At 45.6% G+C, this 23,254-nt stretch overlaps 1 long non-coding RNA gene across 1 annotated transcript; it reads left to right on the top strand.

Moving 5' to 3' along the window:
- Window positions 1-15,593: 15,593 nt before the first annotated feature.
- On the top strand, window positions 15,594-23,042 carry LOC130291360 (uncharacterized). Its single transcript, XR_008847907.1, has 3 exons — window positions 15,594-15,661; window positions 16,335-16,424; window positions 22,739-23,042. It is a non-coding gene; the product is annotated as an uncharacterized LOC130291360 (long non-coding RNA).
- Window positions 23,043-23,254: the final 212 nt, after the last annotated feature.

A 23,254-nucleotide genomic window follows, 5' to 3' on the forward strand; every position in this document is an offset into this window, starting at 1 on the left:
AAAATAAACATTTTACAATGTGCGCTCTTCGTATAATATTTCAAAGCTGGAAATTGGAACGCAATCTGGTAATGCGCCAAGCTTTCCCGTGTTTGGTAGCAAAAATAAAGATATCAGAGCTTGTACATGGGCAAACAGAAGAGTCACTTGCAGCACTCCATTTGGTGAAAAAAGGTGACTAGCTTTTATTCCATCATGTGAACAGGATGCAATGTTTCGGTTGTCATTATCAAGCATAGTACAACAGACACCCAGTGGGGGTATATTTATGTGAGACATTTTGTGCCAAACAATTAGTCAATTAGAGAATAAAGTGCATAACATTATAGTGCATATATATTTTACAAATATATTCAAGTATAAACATATATAAAGTGCATCATGTAGGGATCGATATATGATCATCATAAAAATACCATCATGTTTACAATATCTAAAGTGCAATATTAAATACCTTGTACATGTAGTATAGTATATAGTTTTTATAACCTATAACAGCATATAAATTATATACACTCACTAGAAACTTTTTAAGGCACACCTTGATTATACCAGGTTGGACCCTCTTTTGCCTTCAAAACTGCTTTCATTCTTCGTGGTATACTTTCTTCAAGGTGCTGGAAACATTCTTCAAAGATTTTCGTCCAAATGGGCATGATGACATCACACAGTTGATTTTTTTTATTTATTTATTTAAATCCATGGTACCCCTGCATATTAACCCCTTAAGGACCCAGCCCAAATATACCTTAAGGACCCGGCCATTTTTTGCACATCTGCCCACTGTCACTTCAAGCATTAATATCTCTGGGATGCTTTTACCTTTCATTCTGATTCCGAGACAGTTTTTTCGCGACATATTCTACTTTATGTCAGTGGTAAAATTTTGGCGATACTTGTTTCATTTCTTGGTGAAAAATTCCAAAATTTGATGAAAAAAATTGAAAATTTTGCATTTTTTTTACTTTGAAGCTCTCTGCTTACAAGGAAAATAGACTTTCCAAATAAATTATACATTGATCCACATACATAATATGTCTACTTTATGTTTGCATCATAAAGTTGACATGTTTTTACTTTTGGAAGACATCAGATTGGCTACCCCACAAATGACCCAATTATAAAAACTGCACCCCTCAAAGTATCCAAAATGACATTCAGTAAGTGTGTTAACCCTTTAGGTGTTTCACAGGAATAGCAGCAAAGTGAAGGAGAAAATTCAAAATCTTCATTTTTTACATTCGCATGTTCTTGGAAACACAATTTTTGAATTTTTACAAGGGGTAAAAGGAGAGAAATCTTCCTAAAATGTGTGACCCAATTCCTCTCGAGTAAGGAAATACCTCATATGTGTATGTCAAGTGTTCGGCGGGCGCAATAGAGGGCTCAGAAGGGAAGGAGCGACAATGGGATTTTGGAGAGTGAGTTTTTCTGAAATGGTTTTTGGGGGGCATGTCACATTTAAGAAGCTCCTATGGTGCCAGAACAGGAAAACAAAAACACATGGCATACTATTTTGGAAACTACACCCCTCAAGGAACGTAAAAAGGGGTACAGTGAGCCTTAACACCCCACAGGTGTTTCACGACTTTTCATTAAAGTTTGATGTGTAAATGAAATTTTTTTTCCACTAAAATGCTGGTTTTCCCCCAAATTTTACATTTTTACAAGGGGTAATAGGAGAAAATGCCCCCAAAATTGTAACCCCATCTCTTCTGAGTATGGAAATACCCCAGGTGTGGACGTCAAGTGCTCTGCGGGTGAACTACAATGCTCAGAAGAGAAGTCGTCACATTTGGCTTTTGGAAAGCACATTTTGCTGAAATGGTTTTTGCATGTCGCATTTAGGAAGCCCTTATGGTGCCAGAACAGCAAAAAAAATAAAAAAAAAACCATGGCATACTATTTTGGAAACTGCACCCCTCAAGGAACGTAACAAGGGGTCCAGTGAGCCTTACCACCGCACAGGTGTATGACTACTTTGAATGTGTAAATGATTTTTTTAGTTTTTTTTTACTAAAGTGCATTTTTTTTCCCCAAAAATTTGATTTTTAGAAGGGGGAATAGGAGAAAATGCCCCCCAAAATGTGTAACCCCATCTCTTTTGAGTATGGTAATACCCAATGTGTGGACGTCAAGTGCACTGTGGGCGCACTACAATGCTCAGAAGAGAAGGAGTCGCATTTGCAAATGTTGCTGAAATGGGGGGGGGGGCATGTCGCATTTAGTGCCAGAACAGCAAAAAAAAATTAAATTGGTAAATACATTTCTTTGGAATAAGGACATACCTCATATCTGGACCGGTCACAGAAGAACAGGAGTGCAGTCAGGGGCCTTGAGCTTCAAAATCACTGCCTGTGGAGCTAGAGCAGTGGGACCCCCGTCAAGGGGCATTACATGGGGTAGTTAATAAACATTACATGGGGTAAGTTACTAAAATGGGGTACAGTGGGACATAAAATTATAAAACAGGTTATGTTCCCAGAATGATGACCCAGATCATAGCCAAAACTAAAGAATATACCAAACCCGAAACCCTATGCTCTGAATCATCATTCTGGGAATGGGATGTGTGTGGCCGTCCCTAACCTGTTGCCTCAAATGCACACCCCGCTCAGGTGGAGAGAGAGCGCTGCGCATTTGAGGGAACATAAAAAGTCCCCGATGATAGTGACTCAGTGAGTTTTTAATGCAGAGGCCCGGATGATCGGGGCAAGTGTCACATTGATAGATGGTATCCTTCCGTATCCCCCTCCTGTGACACACTCTGCATTTTTTCTGGGTTCGTCCCTTCTTTCCAGTGTGGGGGATCTCACCTGGAAAGTGTTGGCCTGGGACGATCCTGGCACCTATATTTCCAGTTTCTTGGGAAGTCCGGCCTGCTCTTTCCCGGTCAGCAAAAATCAGGGCCTTTAGGAATTCTTCTTGGAACTGGAGGAATGTCCCTGTGCTGCCAGCGTTCTGGTACAGTACAAAAGAGTTGTACATGGCAACCTGTACCAAGTAGACCGCAACTTTCTTGTACCATACACGTGTTTTCCGCATGGCGTTATATGGCTTCAGGATTTGATCAGAAAGATCAACTCCCCCCATATACCGATTGTAGTCCAGAATACAATCAGGCTTGAGGACCCTTGTTGTGGTACCTCGCACAGGGACAGGTGAGCTGTCGTTGCCATGAATAGTGGTCAGCAAAAGGACATCCCTCTTATCCTTATACCTGACCAGCAACAGGTTTTCATGGGCAAGGGCACGGGACTCACCCTTGGGCATAGGTGTCTGCAGAAAATTTAGAGGGAGGCCTCTCTGATTCTTCCACACGGTACCACAAGCGGACGTGGATCTGGCAGCAAGGGATGTGAAGAGAGGGATGCTGGTATAAAAGTTGTCCACGTACATCCAGCAATTGGTACATAAGGTCCCAAACGATTTTCCCGCTAACACTCAGAGTGGGGAAACAATCTGGGGGTTCAATAAGGGAATCTCGTCCCTCATACACCCTAAACTTGTAAGTGTACCCGGAGGTACTCTCACAAAGTTTATAAAGCTTCACGCCATCTTCGAGGGAATATACTGGCGGAATATGAGGCTCTCCTTAAAACTGATGAGAGACTCATCTACAGAGAGCTCCCAAAGCGGTATGTAGGCCTCCAAAAATTTGGCCCCAAAGTGATCGATGATCGGCCTCACTTTGTAAAGCCGGTCATGGGCGGGATCATCTTAGGGTGGACATGCCTCATTATCTGCATAATGAAGGCATTTCCGAATGGCCTTTAACCGCTTCCGTGCCATGGCCATACTGTACAGCAGGGTCTGGTATATGACGTCCCAGCTCCAGTACTGCCTGACACTTGGCTTTTTGACCAGGCCCATGTGCAGCACGAGGCCCCAAAATGTCCTCATTTCGGCTGCACTGACGGCGTACCATTCATTGGACCTGGCCAAAAAAGAATCCGCGTGGTGGGCGATGAACTGCCTGGCATACAGATTCGTCTGCTCCACCATTAGATTGACCAGGCTGTCACTGAAAAAATGACTGAAAAAGTCAAATTCAGTGAACCCAGCCTTGTCAATCCGCATTCCGGAGTTGCCAACAAACTCCGGAACCTGTGGCTGATAACCCTCTGGTGGCCTCCAGATAGGTTCACTGGAAGGGAGCTCCGGTAAAATCGCCTGGGGGGTCGGACTCCTAGTACGAGCAGCATTGTTGCTTACACTAGTGCCGGCCACTGGGCCACTTTCATGGGGGGTGCGTGGCCTCGCCTGGCGGCGTCTCCGCCACCATGCAGGGGGCTCATCATCACTGCTAGATGATGAGGAGGACGATGAAGAACACAGGAATGTTGGATCTTCATCATCCTCACTGACAGATTCGGAGTCAGAGGCAAGAAAAGCGTATGGCTCCGATGCCGAAAATGCCTGGCGAGCCATAGCCTTTTTCTACGGTGGCAGGGGGGGGGGGGGGTGATGGCGGGGGGAGGGTGTGTGTGGGGGATGTATGTAGTGGGTGCTTGGTGTAACTATTAGATATAACGGTGTGTGATTAGAAATCACACAACGTTATATAAGGGAGGGAAAAAAATTGCGGACAAAAAAAAAAATGGGGGGGGGGGGCAAATGCGGCGCCCTGAACCCCTAATAGGGTCCGGGTCACACTGAAAAATTAATGGTGGACCCTTGGGGGACCTATTAGGGGGTCAGGGGGGATTTTTTATTTTTTATTTTTTTTACAACTTATGTACACTCACTGCTACCTTGCCCTGGAGTGTATTCTTTCCCTGCTCTGTCCCTGCAGATCTTCTTCCCTGAGGGGGCTCTGATCGCACAGAGGGGGGGGGGGGGGTCCCTGGCACCTTCGAGCAGCTTTGCCCGCTGACTGAACTCAGTTAACGGGCAGAGCTGCAAGAAGATGCAGTTAACTCCTCTCCTGCCGGCTGCTATTGGCCGGTCCAGTCAATAGCAGCGATCCTGGGGGGGGGGGTGATGTAATCGCCACCTCCCCATTGATACAGTGGGTGATAGGGGATGTATTGTACACCCCCGATCACCTTGTATCTCCGGGTCATCGGGTCACACGTGACCCGTATGACCCAAATCCCGGCAGATCGTTAGTGTGAATTCACTAACGATCTGACGCGATTGCCGACACGGGGGGGGGGGGGGTCTGATGACCCCCCTCGGCATTTGTACGGGATGCCTGCTGAACGATATCAGCAGGCATCCCGGTCAGCTCCCCGCCCAGCGCGCGGCAGGGACCGAAATTCCCACGGGCGTATGGATACGTCCTGGGTCCTTAAGTACCAGAAAGCCAGGGCGCCCTAGGTCCTTAAGGGGTTAAAATTGGCATCGGAACACTCTCTGGCCCTCATGACAAACTAGAAAATTACTCAGATAATTCTATATATATTTTTTTTTCTTTTGATTTAAAGGTAAGCTAGTTTAAAGTTTACAGCTCTGCTTTAAAGCTAGTGGCTCCTGAGAGTTGTACATTACTTCTATTAAAAAATCTTAATTCTTCCAGTACTTATCAGCTGATGTATAATACAGAGGAAGTTGAGTTGTTCTTTTCTGTCTGACCACAGTGCGCTCTGCTGACACCTCTGTCTGTGTCAGGAACTGTCCATAGCGGGAGCAAACCCCAATAGCAAACGTCTACTGCTCTTGACAGTGGTCAGACTGAAAAGAACAATTCAACATCCTCTGTAGTATACAGCAGCTGATAAGTACTGGAAGGATTAAGATTTTTTTAATAGAAGTAATTTACAAATCTGTTTAACTTTCAGGTACCAGTTGTGTTGAAAAACATTGTTTTCCACCAGAGTAACATTTTTCACATAGTGTTTTACTTTTAGTTTGGGAATTGGAGAACTATGCTTATGGGCTTTTACCCCCAACAAAGTGTTGACATGTCAGAAGATGATGTGAAGGTCCCTAAAACAGTTTCTTCCCAACACAGGTCAGAAAGATTGTTGTGTGCTTTTCTAAGAATGTTTCCAATTTTAATAATAATAACACATTATTATTTTTATTATTAATAAACATATTATAACAATATAAATATATTTATGTTTTAAAAAATACCAGTAGCTATCTCTAAATTTGAGGTATCTATACAGCATTATCAAGTCTCCTCAGATAGCAAACTAATAGCACATAAATGACAGATCGCACAGACAGGAAGTGCTACAAGCTGAATATGTTACACAACAAAGCTGCAAGAAAAGATAAAGCATTGATTCTATAAGTGTATATAAATACTGTACAACAAAAATAGAGAAACATAGCCGCACTGTCACAGCGAGCGCTCCGGTCTTCACCTCCGGACCGGAGCGCCCGCTGCCTCTGTCCTCTGCTCCAGGGCCTCGGCCTCTCCCGGTCAGACGTACTGACCGGGAGCGCGGGTCTCACAGTGGCAGGGATGCGGCTAGCGTGGCGGCTGGTCCCCGCTCACGCGCCACGTTCCTGTTAGACATACCTGCTCCCCACGCGGCGCTCTGCTCGCCTGGATCCCGGCTCGCGCGGCCCCACTCTCTAGGGCGCGCGCGCACCGGCTTCAGTAAATTTAAAGGGCCAGCGCACCGGTAATTGGTGCGCTGGTTCCTCACCTCCCACTGGCCCTTCCCAATAAAAGGCACCTGCCCCTTCCTGCCCTTGCCGGATCTTTATGTCTAGTGCCTTTGAGAAAGCGTTCCCTACTGTGATATTGCCTTGCCAGTTGCCGAACCCATTGCTACCGTATACTCGCCTGTGAACCCTTGCTGTCTGCCCTGACCTCTGCTACGTCCGACTACGCTATTGCCTGCTCCCTGTGTACCACGCTATATCAGCTGCCAGAGAGATCGAGTTGTTTCTGGGGGATACGACCTGGTAGTTACCGCCGCAGCAAGTCCATCCCGCCTTGCGGCGGGCTCTGGTGAAAACCAGTAACTGCTTAGAACCGGTCCTCCAGTACAACCCATGCCATCGCCTCTCTGGTCCAAAGGATCCACTACCTATCCTGCCGGTACGTGACAAGCACATCCACCATTTGTGTTTTGATCTACTTGCTTCTCAGCATAATTTCAAAAACTAACAGGTTGTTAGTATATATTTTGATCAAAAAGTACAAGCCCACTCGCCATGTCAAGGCCACCTAGTAAGAGTGGGTCCCTAACCTGACACTGGCGTAGCGTCGGGCGATGACCACTGCCTCCAAGACACCAAGCCCACAAGGGGAATGACCCAGTGGCCAGGCAGCCCCACTGCTGCCCGACCAAGCCCCTGGCTCTGGGGCACACCACCCCACAGACAAAGCATCACAGAAACAATGGCCGCCACAGAGAACCACACCAGTATTAAACCTACCATGTGCTCCCTACCAGAGGGCTGGGAGAATGGTAGGAGGAAACCCTATGCAGTCTCCTGCTAATTAAAAATGCCTGGGCCAAATGGGTGGAGTGGAGTGCTGGCCATGGAAGGAAGGAAAGACTACAAATAAACAACAGCAAAAAAAGGAAGTAGCTCAAAATACAAATGGTGGATGTGCGGCTATGTTTCTCTATTTGTGTTGTACATTTGTAGTCTCTCCCTTCTTCCATGGCCAGCAGTCCACTCCACCCATTCAGCCCAGGCGTTTTTATTTAGCAGGAGACTACATAAAGGTATCCTCCTTACATTCTCCCAGCCCTCTGGTAGGGAGCACATGGTAAATGTTCAAACTGGTGTGGTTCTCTGAGGTGGCCATTGTTTCTGTGATGCTTTGTCTGTGGGGTGGCTCAGCCCAAAGCCAGGGGTTTGGTTAGACAGCAGTGGGACTGCCTGGCCACTGAGTCATTCCCCGGTGGGCATGGTGGCTCGGAGGCAGTGGTCACCACCCAGCACTACACCACTGTTAGGTAAGGGACCCACTCTGACTAGGTGGCCTTGACGTGGCGAGTGGGCTTGTACTTTTTGATCAAAATGTATACTAACAACCTGTTAGTTTTTTAAGTTATGCTGAGAAACAAGTAGATCAAAATACAAATGGTGGATGTGCGGCTATGTTTCTCTATTTGTGTTGTACATTTGTAGTCTCTTCCTTCTTCCATGGCCAGCACTCCACTCCACCCATTCGGCCCAGGCATTTTTAATTAGCAGGAGACTGCATAAGGGTTTCCTCCTTACATTCTCCCAGCCCTCTGGTAGGGAGCACATGGTAAGTGTTCAAACTGGTGTGGCTCTCTGTGGTGGCCATTGTTTCTGTGATGCTTTGTCTGTGGGATAGTGCGGCCAAAAGCCATGGGCTTGGTTGGGCACCAGTGGGGCTGCCTGGCCACTGGGTCATTCCCCCTGTGGGCATGGTGGCTCGAAGGCAGTGGTTGCCGCCCGGCACAACGCCAGTGTTAGGTTAGGGACCCACTCTGACTAGGTAGCCTTGATGTGGCAAGTGGGCTTGTACTTTTTGATCAAAATGTATACTAACAACCGGTTAGTTTTTGAAATTATGCTGAGAAGCTAGTAGATCAAAACACAAATGGTGGATGTGCAACTATGTTTTTTTCTATTTGTGTTGTATATAAATACTGTGCTTGGGCTGGGTTCACACTGTGCTCTACATCCAAGGTATAGTTCACCATACCAACAAAAAGGTTGCCTTGATATACCAATGTGTACCCACAGCGGGCCAGTTTACCAGTAGACTGAACATACACTACAAGTGACTACTATCCATTTCCCTAAGAATAAGCTTGGCCCATTAAAGTGAATGTTTCAATGGAAACATCCCGTTTACCTATATATGTCAGGACAAGAGGTCCTTCATAAAAAGTGGTGAACAACATATCACATGGAGAGCTCAGATGTTACCCTTCACATACCACATACAATACACACCAAAACATAGAATCTGGTCTTTCCACTTGTGTGCATGCTCTACCTTTATGTATAATGCATATACTGGCCTTTTAGGACTTATGCTTGGAGCTGTGTATTATACAGTCTCTGTATAGTACATTGGGGTACAACAGGCAAAATAGATATCATTTTAGGGTTAAATGCAGCATCAGGACTGTCTTTTGCCCACAACTGGTTGAAAGCAATAGACCCAGCACATCACTGCTATGACAGTACAGCGGAATTAAAGTGGTACTCCAAGAGAAGTATATATATATATATATATATATAAAAAAAAGCTCCAAAGCCACCGCACTACCTAGATATTTTCCCTGTAAACATTACTGCTTGATATGCATGGCCCCTGTGGCCTCTGTTGTCATCTCTGGCTTCTTGATATCCTTTGCCATCCTTCCCTATATCTTTCAGCAATCATTGCAGCTCTGCTCTGCCAGCCAGCTCTCTGAAAGCAGCCCCACCCTCCTGATTTGAGCAGCAGAGAGAGGTTTAGTGTCTGACTGGCTAAGGCTACACACGACTTCCAGTCTTGAGCACTAAAGATAACACAGATAGGAAGGTGGAGGGCAGAAGCCACATGGTCAGGAGGGTGGGGACTGCTTTAATAGAGGGATTTGGAAAGAGACATAGTGAATGGCTGGATGATGTCATTCCCTCACGTCACGAGTATAGTACTTAAAAGGACGGGCACCACCTACCAATATGAGCACTACCTGGGTCCAAACCAGTTGCTACAATTACATAAGAGAAAAAAAAGGGGAAAGAACTAGCTAGCAACTATTAAGCGATGCACACCAAGAATAACAATATATGCATAGAAAAGGTATCTTTGTTCACATGTCTTGACATACAAGGAAGAGAGTATACAGATTATTTAAACCCTTTAAAACACACAATAATTGGGCACGAGGAGTATGGTCCTACAACGCCCAGCCCGTACTAGGGATGATAACCCAAAAAGAAAATGTAGGCTGTCCCAGGAAAGAAAATGTAATAAAAAAATGTCACATGAAGGCCCCACAGTATATCAAACCAAAACAGACCTGTGCTCCAATATACAAATCAACAAGACAATATATCAATATAATCTACATAGCATGTATATCCCATAATCACAATGAGTACGGTAAGCACCAAAAAGTATAATAATGTAATAATCCTGTGATAAACAATAATCCAGTAACAACCAAGTGCTGCCAAGTTCAATTGAGTGAAAGTGCAGTGTGCTGTAGATTTGTGAGATGTAGTGAGCTGCTGGGACCCAAGATGTTTCCGTATAAATGCCGGACTGCCTACCCCATGTGTTCCGCCTCCAGCAACGGAAGCTTCCTCGGGATAGGCGTTGTAGGACCATACTCCTCCGCCCAATCATTGTGTGTTTTAAATGGTTTTAATTGTTTGTATACTCTCTTCCTTGTATATCAAGACATGTGAATAAAGATACCTTTTATATGCATATATTGTCATTCTTGGTATGCATCACTTAATAGTTGCTAGCTAGTTCTTTCCCCTTTTTTTTCTCATTCCTTCACTTCATGCATGTAAGGGACAACCAAAGAGGTGAAACTGTTCTACATAGCTAATGAATGATATTTAGACAATTAAATAGGTTGATGAGAGGGAAAGAATGGGCAATGGGTTTAGTTCCCTGGAGTACCCCTTTAATAACAGCACATCTTAGAAAAATGTTTTCCATTTGTAAAGGCAACAGTTTGACTAATAGGTGTATATGGGGTAATTTTAAATGTAGACAAGGTAATCATTATGACTTAAAGGGATCTGTCAGCTGTATCTGCTGCTAAGAGCTGCAGACACCATTGGATAGCTGCTAGAGTATAAATACAAACTGTTCTAGGAGCTGATTTTTTTTGTCAAAATTTGCCTTTTCTTTTCTGAGCCAAGTGTCAAGGAGGCAGAGCCAAGCTGCTCAAATGCCACATTTTGGCACTAGCACTCCTCCTATCGAGTTATGACCTCCAAGCACATCCTTAATTGACCTACAAGGCCAAGCAGGGCTCTGTGCACTGAGGACAAGCAGGGCTCTGTACACTGGAGACAAGCAGGGCTCTGTGCACTGAGGAAAAGCAGGGCTCTGTACAGTGAGGACAAGTAGGGCTCTGTACACTGAGGACAAGCAGGGCTCTGTACACTGAGGACAAGTAGGGCTCAGTGTACAGAGCCCTGGTTGTCCTCACTGCACAGAGGACAAGCAGGGCTCTGTACACTGAGGACAAGCAGGGCTCTGTGAAGGGAGGGCAAGCTGGACTCTGTACACTGAGGACAAGCAGGACTCTGTACACTGAGGACAAGCAGGGCTCTGTGCAGTGTGGACAAGCAGGGCTCTGTACACTGAGGACAAGCAGGGCTCTGTACACTGAGGACAAGCAGTGCTCTGTACACTGAGGACAAGCAGGGCTCTGTACACTGAGGACAAGCAGGGCTCTGTACAGTGAAGACAAGCAGGACTCTGTCCATTGAGGACAAGCAGGGCTCTGTACACTGAGGACAAGCAGGGCTCTGCACACTGAGGACAAGCTGGTCCCTGTATTCTGAGGACAAGCAGGGCTCTGTGTACTGATGACAAGCAGGGCTATGTGCACTGAGGACAAGCAGGGTTCTGTACACTGAGGACAAGCAGGGCCCTGTATTCTAAGGACAAGCAGGGCTCTGTGCACTGATGACAAGCAGGGCTTTGTACACTGAGGACAAGCAGGGCTCTGTGCAGTGAGGAAAAACAGGGTTCTGTGCAGTGAGGCTCCGTGAAGCCCCTGTCTCACACATCAAGATAATTGACAAGCCAGGAGCCTGCACAGAGACCGGCTAGTCCTGCCATCCCTTCCTGTATTTGGACTCCCCACAGAGACACACAGGCAATAGCTGCAGGAACAGCACTTTTCCACCAAAAATGATACACATTTTTTAACCAATGTATATTACAAACTAGCAGAGTACCCAGCGTTGCCTGGTTTTTCCTTCTTCATCCTTGTTGGGGAGGAAAATCAACAAAGGAGAAAGCTTTTGACTTCATATCCCATCCCCATATATTGTTGTCATATACCAACCCCATATCCCAACCTCATATCCCGTCCTCATATCCCAACTTCATATCCCGTCCTCCTATCCCGTCCTCATATCCCGTCCTGATATCTCAACCTCATATCTCAACCTCATATCTCGACCTCCTATCCCGTCCTCCTATCCCGTCCTCCTATCCCGACCTCATATCCCGACCTCATATCTCGACCTCATATCCCAACTTCCTATCCTGTCCTCATATCTCAACCTCATATCTCGACATCCTATCCCATCCTCATATGCCATCCTCATATCTCAACCTCGTATCCCGACCTCCTATCCCCTCCTCCTATTCCGTCCTCATATTCCGTCCTCATATCTCAACCTCATATCCCGTCCTCATATCTCGTCCTTATATCCCGTCCTCATATCCCGACCTCATATCCCGTCATCATATCCCGACCTTATATCCTGACTTCCTATCCCAACCTCCTATCCCATCCGCCTATCCTGTCCTCATATCCTGACCTCATATCTCGACCTCCTATCTCGACCTCATATCCCGTCCTCATATCCTGACCTCCTATCCTGTCCTCCTAGCTTGACCTTATATCCCGTCCTTATATTCCGACCTCATATCTCAACCTCCTATCCCGACCTCCTATCATGACCTTCTTTCTTTGTGAGATGGGGTGTGGCTTGCAAGTCGGATCGACACATTCACCAGGAGATGCAGAGCGGAGCTTGTGAAGTAAGGTACTTGAACTCCCATATACTTGCATCGGACAACAAAAACCCATCTTTTATGTAAGGGTTTAAACAAACAACAAAAAGCGTGGTCTCAAATGGCTGGAGGTGCTCAAACCCAGATGCGGTTGTGCATTTATACTAGGGGAGCAGATGCTGCCCTTGTAGTCCGTTGCTAAGGGTGATCCCCAGCATAAAAATGCATACAATGGAGGATGCCTGCAGCGGACTACAAGTGCCACAATAGAATCCTACACCAGATAAACAGTGTGGATGTGTAACAATTAGAATACAATACAGGAATATGGGTGCACTACTGTGGTAGATGTAAACAATACATTGGCTATCCCTCAACACTGATGTTAAAATTGAGACATTCGCCAGTGTATCCTTATATGAAGGACACACCAGAGCCCGCACACAAACGCCAAGGTTTCTCAAGATGGTGCGGGACCTACGCTAATCCTACCTGTGCTTGATAAGCAAAACAGGGGCCAGTGGGCAATTACGGCAGCATTCGGTCGACTCACAACTTCCTCCCAGATACCCTCCAGCGTGACTGAGCATACATGCAATGGAAGGAGGGAGGCAAGCTGCAAGCCCCACCTGAGTTGGCTAATATGGGTGCCTGGCCTCACAGGTGCTACCTTAATGCTGCCTTGAAGATATTCAAGGCGCATTTATTTTGGAGTTTACACACCTCCAAGTATAAAATTTAAACAAACAACAAAAAACGTGGTCTCAAATGGCTGGAGGTGCTCAAACCCAGATGCAGTTGTGCATTTATACTAGGGGAGCAGATCCTGCCCTTGTAGTCTGTTGCTAAGGGCGATCCCCAGCATAAAAATGCATACAATGGAGGATGCCTGCAGCGGACTACAAGTGCCACAATAGAATACTACACCAGATAAACGGTGTGGATGTGTAACAATTAGAATACAATACAGGAATATGGGTGCACTACTGTGGTAGATGTATACAATCATTGTATACATCTACCACAGTAGTGCACCCATATTCCTTTTATGTAAGGGTGTAGGTAAGGGTTAATTTAACTATCATATCTTTTTATTTAACATATAAGTAATATGTGTACCAGGTATTATTGAAATATCTACAGCCGTACGGAAGTTATATGGGAACATGCATTTCCCATTGATTTTCATGGGACTTTGAACAAAAACCTCGACCCTCACTAATGGGGGGTAGTTAAGGGTTAAATTAACTATCCTATATTTTAAGTGGACATATAAAAAAACATGTGATCAAGTATTTTCGAAATATCTCCAGCCGTTTGGAAGTTATGCAGTAACATATATTTCCCATAGACTTGTATGGGACCTTAAACAAAAACCCCGGCCCTGGCAAATGGGAGTGAGTAAGGGTTAAATCACCTATCCTATGTTTGTTGTTGACATATAAGTAACATGTGTGCCAAGTTTCATGTTAATATCTTCAGCCGTTTGGACTTGATGCTGGGACATACACACACACACACACATACATACATAGAGTTTTATTTATATACTAGCTGAATACCCGGCGTTGCCCCGTGTTTCCTTCCTAATCCTTGTTGGGGAGGAAAATAAACAAAGGAGGAAGCTTTTGACTTCATATCCCCTCCTCATATATTGTTGTCATATCCCAACCCCATATCTTGTCCTCATATCCCGTCCTCCTATCCCGACCTCCTATCCCGTCATCATATCTCAACCTCATATCCCGTCCTCACATCTCATCCTCATATCCCGACCTCCTATCCCGTCCTCCTATCCCGACCTCCTATCCCGACCCCCTTTATCGACCCACTATTATGACCTCCTATCCCGTCCTCCTATCCCGTCCTCCTATCTGATCCTCCTATCCCGTCCTCCTATCCCGTCCTCCTATCCCGACCTCCTATCCCGACCTCCTATCTCGACCTTCTATACCATCCACCTATCCCGTCCTCCTATCCAGACCATCTAACCCAACCTCCTATCCCGTCCTCCTATCCCGACCTCCTATCCCGACCTCCTATTCCGTCCTCATATCCCGTCCTCCTATCCCGACCTCCTATCCCGACCTCCTATCCCGTCCTCCCATCTCTACCTCCGATCCTGACCTCCTATCCTGTCCTCCTATCTCGACCTCCTATCCCGACCTCCTATCCCGACCTCCTATCCTGTCCATCTATCCCGACCTCCTATCCCTTCCTCCTATCCCGTCCTCCTATCTCGACCTCCTATCCCGTCCTCCTATCCCGGTCCTCCTATCCCATCCTCCTATCTCGACCTCCTATCCTGACCTCCTATCCCGTCCTCCTATCCCGTCCTCCTATCCCGGACCTCCTATGTCGACCTCCCACCCCGACCCGTAATATCTGTACCAGGTATTGAAATATCTACAGCCGTACAGAAGTTATGTGGGAACATACATTTCCCATTGATTTGCATGGGACTTTAAACAAAAACCCCGATCCTCACAAATGGGGTAGTTAAGAGTTAAATTAACTATCCTATATTTTAAGTGGACATATAAGTAACATGTGACCAAGTATTATGGAAATATCTCCAGCCGTACGGAAGTTATGTGAGAACATACATTTCCCATTGATTTGCATGGGACTTTAAACAAAAACCCTGACCCTCACAAATGGGGGTAGTTAAGGGTTAAATTACCTATCCTATATTTTAAGTGGACATATAAGTAACATGTGACCAAGTATTATCAAAATATCTCCAGCCGTTTGGAAGTTATGCAGTAACATATATTTCCCCTGACCCTGGCAAATGGGGGTGAGTAAGGGTTAAATCAGGGCCCGGGTGTACTTAGGGATTCCTGACTTGACCCGTGCCAAGGCCCCACCCCCATAGCTAGTGGCTCCGCCCCAATGGCCGATGGCCTTGCCCCTGTCTTCTGCAGTCTCCTCATGGAGAATCAAGATAAGGAGGAGGGGATGGGTACAGGAAGAGGAAAAGCCCCTGCCCCTCCTCCTCAGTGTATAGCCAGGAGGCTGCAGTTGGACCCACCATCACCTACTAGAACTCAGGTAAGATTTAATTTTAAATACTGAGTGGGGGCATGTTAGGGATGAGGGGGATCCTGGTATAGGATGGGGGCACTGTTAGAAGAATCAAGGACATGTGGAAGAGGGACCTACTAAGTGGAGCAATGTTTCCCAACCAGGGTGCTTCCAGAAGCTGCAAAACAGTCTTTGGCTGTCTGGGCATGCTGGGAATTATAGTTTTGCAGCAGCTGGAGGCACCCTGGTTGAGAAACACTTTTATTGCGGGATGGGATAGGGAAACACTGTGTGAAAGAATGAGGGACGGGTGGATCATGGGGTCAATAAGTGGAGTAGTGTTTCCCAACAACGGTGCTTCCAGATGTTGCAAAACTACAACTCCCAGCATGCCCGGACAGCCTTTGCCTGTCTTATGCAGAATCTGGAGGCACCTTGGTTGGGAAAAGTATGGAGGGATCGTGGACACTGTGTGTAGGGATGGGGAGATGCTGAGCAGAGGGGGACATGGTATGTAAGGATTGGAACATGGTTATGGGGGGCTGATGTGGATAGATCAGGGACATGCTGATTAGGGGAGCTGGAGTGGGTTAATGGGAGCATGGTAAATTTTGTCCTGGGGCCCATAAGACTCTAGTTAGGCCCCTTATTCAGAGGTGCAGTATGTGACAGGGTTATATTAATTATTTTCTTCATATAGAGAATGAGGATCAGCTGACAAAGTGAGGAGCTAATGATGTCCAAGCACCAGACTCTGCAGAAGGAAATCACAGCGATCTGGACCAGATAAGTGAGTCATTTATATCATTGTGTATTTTTCTGATTGTGTCCCATCAATACTGTAGTCACTGATATTGTGCGTCTGAGGCCGGGGGTTGGGGGTCATCCGGGTTGGGCGCTGGCTGCCATGGGGTAGGGGGGCCCAGGGCAATTTTTTGTATCGGGGCCCTGTGGTTTCCAGCTACGCCCCTAGGATAGGTCCTTGCGTCCTGGTAGTTAAGGATGCAGGCGTACTTGTACGCCCTGGTCCTTTTACCGCTGTTTGAAGCATGCTCATGAGCTGAACGTGTTTCATACATGGTGGGTCCCGAACAGCTATAAGCAGCTAGGACCCAGGGTTAATGCCTAACATCACCGATCGATCAACATCGTTGATCGTGGAGTCTGTAATGTTAAAAAAACGATCCAGCAGTTCAGCAGAGTTGATTGAGACCATCGCATGAAATCCCGATGTCCCTACCGGATAAGAGGATGGCGGGAGGGCGCTTACCTGCCTCCTGGCCGTCCGATCAGTGCTCTGATGTCCACAGCCAGCAGAGCACTGATAACACTAATCAATGCTGAGCCAAAGCTCACCATTGAACAGTGTATGTAATCGTAAAGTTATAGCCCCCTATGGGGACAAAAAATTATTTTTAAATAAAATAATGTAAAATAAAAAATATAAATATATGTGGTATTGCTTAAATGTCTGAACTATTCAAATATAAGGGTAGTTAAACCGCACGGTCGATGGCCTACAAGTAAAAAAATACCAAAATTGTGCATTTTTGTCACTTCATATACCATAAATAAAAAGCGACCAAAAAGTTCCATAAAAAAATAATAAAACCAATGTAAACTACAGACCACAGCGCAAAAAATGTGCCCTCATATCCCCGTATGCGGAAAAATAAAAAAGTTATAGGGGTCAGAAGATGACCATTTTAAATGGGTAGTAAAATAAAATGACTTACATACATTGTATGGACCTACAGAATAAAGATAAGGTGTCATTTTTACCGAAAAGTGCACTGAGTAGAAACGGAAGCCCCTAAAAATAAAAAAGTGTAAAATATTTTTAAATGCCCCCCACAAATAATTTTCGTTTAGTTCTGCCGCAGATTATGTTATAAAATAAGTGATGTCATTACAAAACCCTTATATGGGGCTGTAGGTGCAAAATTGAAAGCGTTATGATTTTTGGCAGGGGAGGAGGAAAAAACAAAAGTGCAAAAAACAAAAATTGTCCGGGTCCTTAAGGCCAAAATGGTATAGAGTCCGTAAAGGGGTACTCAGGTGGAAAACTTTTTATAACTTTTTTTAATCAACTGGTGCCAGAAAGTTAAACAGATTTGTAAATTACTTCTATTAAAACATCTTAATCCTTCCAGTACTTATTAGCTGCTGAATACTAGAGAGGAAATTCTTTTATTTTTGGAACACAGTGCTCTCTGCTGAAATCATAACCACAGTTCTCTCTGCTGACATTTTAAGAGCTGTCCAGAGTAGGAGAAAATCCCCATAGCAAACATATGCTGCTCTGGACAGTTCCTAAAATGGACAGAGATGTCAGCAGAGAGCACTGTGCTCGTGATGTCAGCAGACAGCTCTGTGTTCCAAAAAGAAAATAATTTCCTCTTTAGTATTCAGCTGCCAAAAAGTACTGGAAGGATTAACAAAATTTTTAATAGAAGTAATTTACAAATCTGTTTAACTTTCTGGCACCAGTTGATAAAAAAAAAAAATGGACACGCCCCCGTTTCCAAGTCCTTAAGGACCGAGGGCGTATGGATACGCCCTGAGCATTTCCGGCCCCCGCCGCTAGCCGGAGGGGAGCCGGGGCCGGATGCCTGCTGAAATCGTTCAGCAGGCATCCCGGCATATCGCCCAGGGGGGTCATTATGTCCCCCCATGTCGGCGATTGCCGCAGATCGCTGGACAATTCAGTCCAGCGATCTGCGGCGGATTCCGGGTCAATCGGGTCTCCAGTGACCCGAAATTACTGGCTGATCGGGGCCGTCAGAGACGGCCCCGAACAGCCAGAGCCAGCAGGGGTGAGGTGGCACTGGTGCCACCTCACGATCGTCCTGATTCGTCGGCCGGTTTCCCGGCCGACCAATCAGGGCGCCTGCTGCGGGTGTCACTCCCGCAACCCGCTCCGCCCCTCTTCCGGAGGACGTGAGCGGGTGCAGGCAGAAGACCCCGGGTGCTGGGGATCCCGATCCCCGGCGTCCCTGTTGGGATCGGGGCCCCAGGAGCGACGGCGGTGGCGAGGGACTGACCTGTGCGGCGGCATCGTGGAGCAGCAGCAGGAGGTGAGTGACCGCCTCCTGCTGTTGCTTAGCAACAGCTCCCAGCATGCAAAAAGGGCATGCTGGGAGCTGTAGTTATGCAACAGCAGGAGGCAGACCACCACAACTCCCAGCATGCCCTTATGGGCATGCTGGGACTTGTAGTTTTGCAACAGCTGGAGGCACATTCTTTCTATGGAAAAGTGTACCTTCAGCTGTTGTATAACTGCAACTCCCAGCTTGCACAATCAGCTAAAGTGCATGCTGGGAGTTGTAGTGGTGCATCTGGTGGTTGCATAACTACAACTCCCAGCAGGACCGTTGGCTGTTGGTGACTGCTGAGAGTTGTAGTTTTGCAACAGCTGAAGGCACACTGAGTTAAGTAGCAAACCAGTGTGTCTCCAGCTGTTGCATAACTACAATCCCCAGCCAATGTAGTATGCCTCCGGCTGTTGCATAACTACAACACCCAGCATGCCCTTCCGCTGTCCGTACATGCTGGGGGTTGTAGCTTTTGCAACAGCTGAAGGCACACTGGTTGCAAAACACTGAGTTTGTTACCAAACTCGGTGTTTCATAACCTGTGTGTCTCCAGCTGTTGCAAAACTACAACTCCCAGCATGCACTGATAGACCGTACATGCTGGGAGTTGTTGTTTTGCAACAGCTGGATGTTTCTCCCCCCCCCCCCCCCCCCCAATGTGAACGTACAGGGTACACTCACATGGGCGGAGGATTACAGTAAGTATCCGGCTGCAAGTTTGAGCTGCGCCAAATTTTCTGCCGCTGCTCAAACTGCCAGCGACAAACTACTGTGAACCCCCGCCCGTGTGACTGTACCCTAAAAACACTACTCTACACTAATACAAAATAAAATAAAAAGTAAAAAACACTACATATACACATACCCCTACACAGCCCCCCTCCCCAATAAAAATGAAAAACGTCTGGTAAGTCACTGTTTCCAAAACGGAGCCTCCAGCTGTTGCAAAGCAACTACTCCCAGTATTGCCAGATAGCAACTGACTGTCTAGGCATGCTGGGAGTTTTACAACAGCTGGAGGCACCCTGTTTGGGAATCACTGGCGTAGAATACCCCTATGTCCACCCCTATGCAATCCCTAATTTAGGCCTCAAATGCGCATGGCGCTCTCTCACTTTGGAGCCCTGTCGTATTTCAAGGCAACAGTTTAGGGCCACATATGGGGTATCCCCGTACTCGGGAGAAATTGGGCTTCAAATTTCGGGGGGTATTTTCTGCTATTACCCTTTTTTAAAAATGTAAAATTTTTGGGAAAACAAGCATTTTAGGTAAAAAAATTATTATTTTTTTTACATATACAAAAGTCATGAAACACCTGTGGGGTATAAAGGTTCACTTAACCCCTTGTTACGTTCCCCGAGGGGTCTAGTTTCCAAAATGGTATGCCATGTGTTTTTTTTTTTTTGCTGTCCTGGCACCATAGGGGCTTCCTAAATGCGGCATGCCCCCAGAGCATTTCAAAAAGCCAAATGTGACTCCTTCTCTTCTGAGACCTGTCGTGCGCAAGCAGAGCACTTTTCACCCCCATATGGGCTGTTTTCTGAATCGGGAGAAATTGGGCTTCAAATTTTGGGGGGTGTTTTCTGCTATTACCCTTTTTAAAATTGTAAAAATTTTGGGAAACCAAGCATTTTAGGTAAAAAAAAATATTTTTTTTTACATATGCAAAAGTCGTAAAACACCTGTAGGGTATTAAGGTTCACTTTACCCCTTGTTACGTTCCCTGAGGGGTCTAGTTTCCAAAATGGTATGCCATGTGTTTTTTTTTTTTTGCTGTCCTGGCACCATAGGGGCTTCCTAAAGGTGACATGCCCCCCAAAAACCATTTGTCGCTCCTTCCTTTCTGAGCCCTCTACTGCGCCCACTGAATAATTAACATAGACATATAAGGTATGTGCTTACTCGAGAGTAATTGGGTTTCAAATACAATAAAAATTTTCTCCTTTTTACCCCCTTGCAAAAATTGGGTCTAAAAGAACATGCGAATGTAAAAAATTAAGATTTTGAATTTTTTCCTTCACTTTGCTGCTATTCCTGTGAAACACCGAAAGGGTTAATACACTTACTGCATGTCATTTTGAATACTTTGGGGGGTGTAGTTTTTATAATGGGGTCTTTTATGGGGTATTTCTAATATGAAGACCCTTCAAACTTCAAACCTGAACTGGTCCATGAAAAATAGCGAGTTTGAAAATTTTGTGAAAAATTTTAAAATTGCTGCTGAACTTTGAAGCCCTCTGGTGTCTTCCAAAAGTAAAAACTCGTACATTTTATGATGCAAACATAAAGTAGACATATTGTATATGTGAACCCAAATAAAAATTATTTTGAATATCCATTTTCCTTACAAGCAGAGAGCTTCAAAGTTAGAAAAATGCAAAATTTTCATTTTTTTCATCAAATTTGGGGATTTTTCACCAAGAAAGGATGCAAGTTACCATAAAATTTTACCACTAAGTTAAAGTAGAATATGTCACGAAAAAACAATCTCGGAATCAGAATGATAACTAAAAGCATTCCAGAGTTATTAATGTTTAAAGTGACAGTGGTCAGAATTGCAAAAAATGCTCTGGTCCTTAAGGTGAAAAAGGGCTCGGTCCTTAAGGGGTTAAAGGGGTACCCCGCCCCTGGCATCTTATCCCCTTTCCAAAGCATAGGGGATAAGATTTAAGATCACTGCGGTCCCGCTGCTGGGGACCCCGGGGATCGCCGCTGCGGCACCCAGCCATCATTACTGCACGGAGCGAGTTCGCTCTGTGCGTAATGACGGGCGATACAGGGGCTGGAGCAGCGTGACGTCATGGCTCCGCCCCTCATGACATCACGGCCCGTCCCCTTAATGCAAGTCTATGGCAGTGGGCGTGACGACACGCCCCCTCCCATAGACTTGTATTAACGGGGTGGGCTGTGACGTCACAAGGGGTGGAGCCGTGACGTAACGATGCTCCGGCCCCTGTAATGCTCGTCATTACGTGCAGAGCGATCTCGCTCTGTGCAGTAATGATGGCGGGGTGCTGCAGCAGCGATCCCCGGGGTCCCCAGCAGCGGGACCCCGGCGATCTGACATCTTATCCCCTATCCTTTGGATAGGGGTAGAGATGAGCGAACTTACAGTAAATTCGATTCGTCACGATCTTCTCGGCTCTTCAGTTGATGACCTATCCTTTTATAAATTAGTTCAGCTTTCAGGTGCTCAGGTGGGCTGGAAAAGGTGAATACAGTCTTAGGAAAGAGTCTCCTAGGACTGTATCCACCTTTTCCAGCCCACCGGAGCACCTGAAAGCTGAACTAATTTATGCAGGATAAGTCATCAACTGCCGAGCCGAGAAGTTCGTGACAAATCGAATTTACTGTAAGTTCGCTCATCTCTAGATAGGGGATAAGATGTCTAGGGGCGGAGTACCCCTTTAAGGGGTTAAGAAGGCTCCCTCTACATCAGCATAACTAATCCCAGTTCATACGGATGAAATATATGCATAGATTACTTTCCTATAGAAGAACATACAGAATACACACAACAATCTGTTGCTGTTGTCTCTAAGATCAAAGAATATATTAGAAAACTGCAGCCTATCTAGTGCTCTGCAATTCAGGCAAAATTTATATATTTCTCCTGAAGCGCTTTAAATAAGTTGATAACAGAGAAGTCCATTGTCCAAAAATAAATGTGCGAAAATACAAGGGAGGTCTGTATTCGTGTTATTTGAAGGACACAGTTATCCTGTGCTGGGGTTTTCATGGAAAAATAGGGAGCGTTATTAGAATGAATTTGTATGTTGTTCCACAAGATCCTATTGTTTGCAGCCAGAGAACAGAACACACATCGCTCCTTCCCTCTATCTTATTTACACATGATTATTACCCAGCAATCACCCATAAAGGAGCTTTTTTTCTTTGAATGAGCAGACACGGGCCAATAAAAGATTAGGCAGCAAACACTGTGAGATAAACTTTCATTGGTGAGACATTTAATATTATATGTACTTTCAGTAGCTATATAATCTTACAGCATACAGCATGTCCCAGTGCAGAAATCCTCCAGGTGAATTTGCCGTGATGGTATTTGCTGTAACGCCGTTTGATGTTCTGTGCGATCCATTGTACTGAGTAGACACGAGGATATACAACCCGACAAGTCACCTAAGGACATGACACTTCCATCAACAAGAAAAGTGAGGATCGAGTTGAAAGGAAGTAGAGACACAAACCACAAATCCACTGAGGAACAACTTAACAAGTGAGATGTGTAGGTGATACGGGAACTGTTATAGACACTATAAGGCAGTATTTCCTAGTGGGCCTCCAGCTGTTGCACAACTAGGGGCAACAGCTGGAGGATCACTGGGTAGGAAATATTGCCATAGGGAATTCATACATACATTGGCCATTGTTATGAAATAAATATAAAGTACAATAATAAATGCTGCCCGGAATTTCTTTCACTAGAAGGTTTCTATTGCTGTTTACATATTAAGGAAGAAGTATAGTTTAGCTATTCTCAGCAGCAACAATTCCCTCACATGTT

Source organism: Hyla sarda, chromosome 9 (genome assembly GCF_029499605.1).
Source record: "Hyla sarda isolate aHylSar1 chromosome 9, aHylSar1.hap1, whole genome shotgun sequence".
NCBI lineage: Eukaryota > Metazoa > Chordata > Amphibia > Anura > Hylidae > Hyla > Hyla sarda.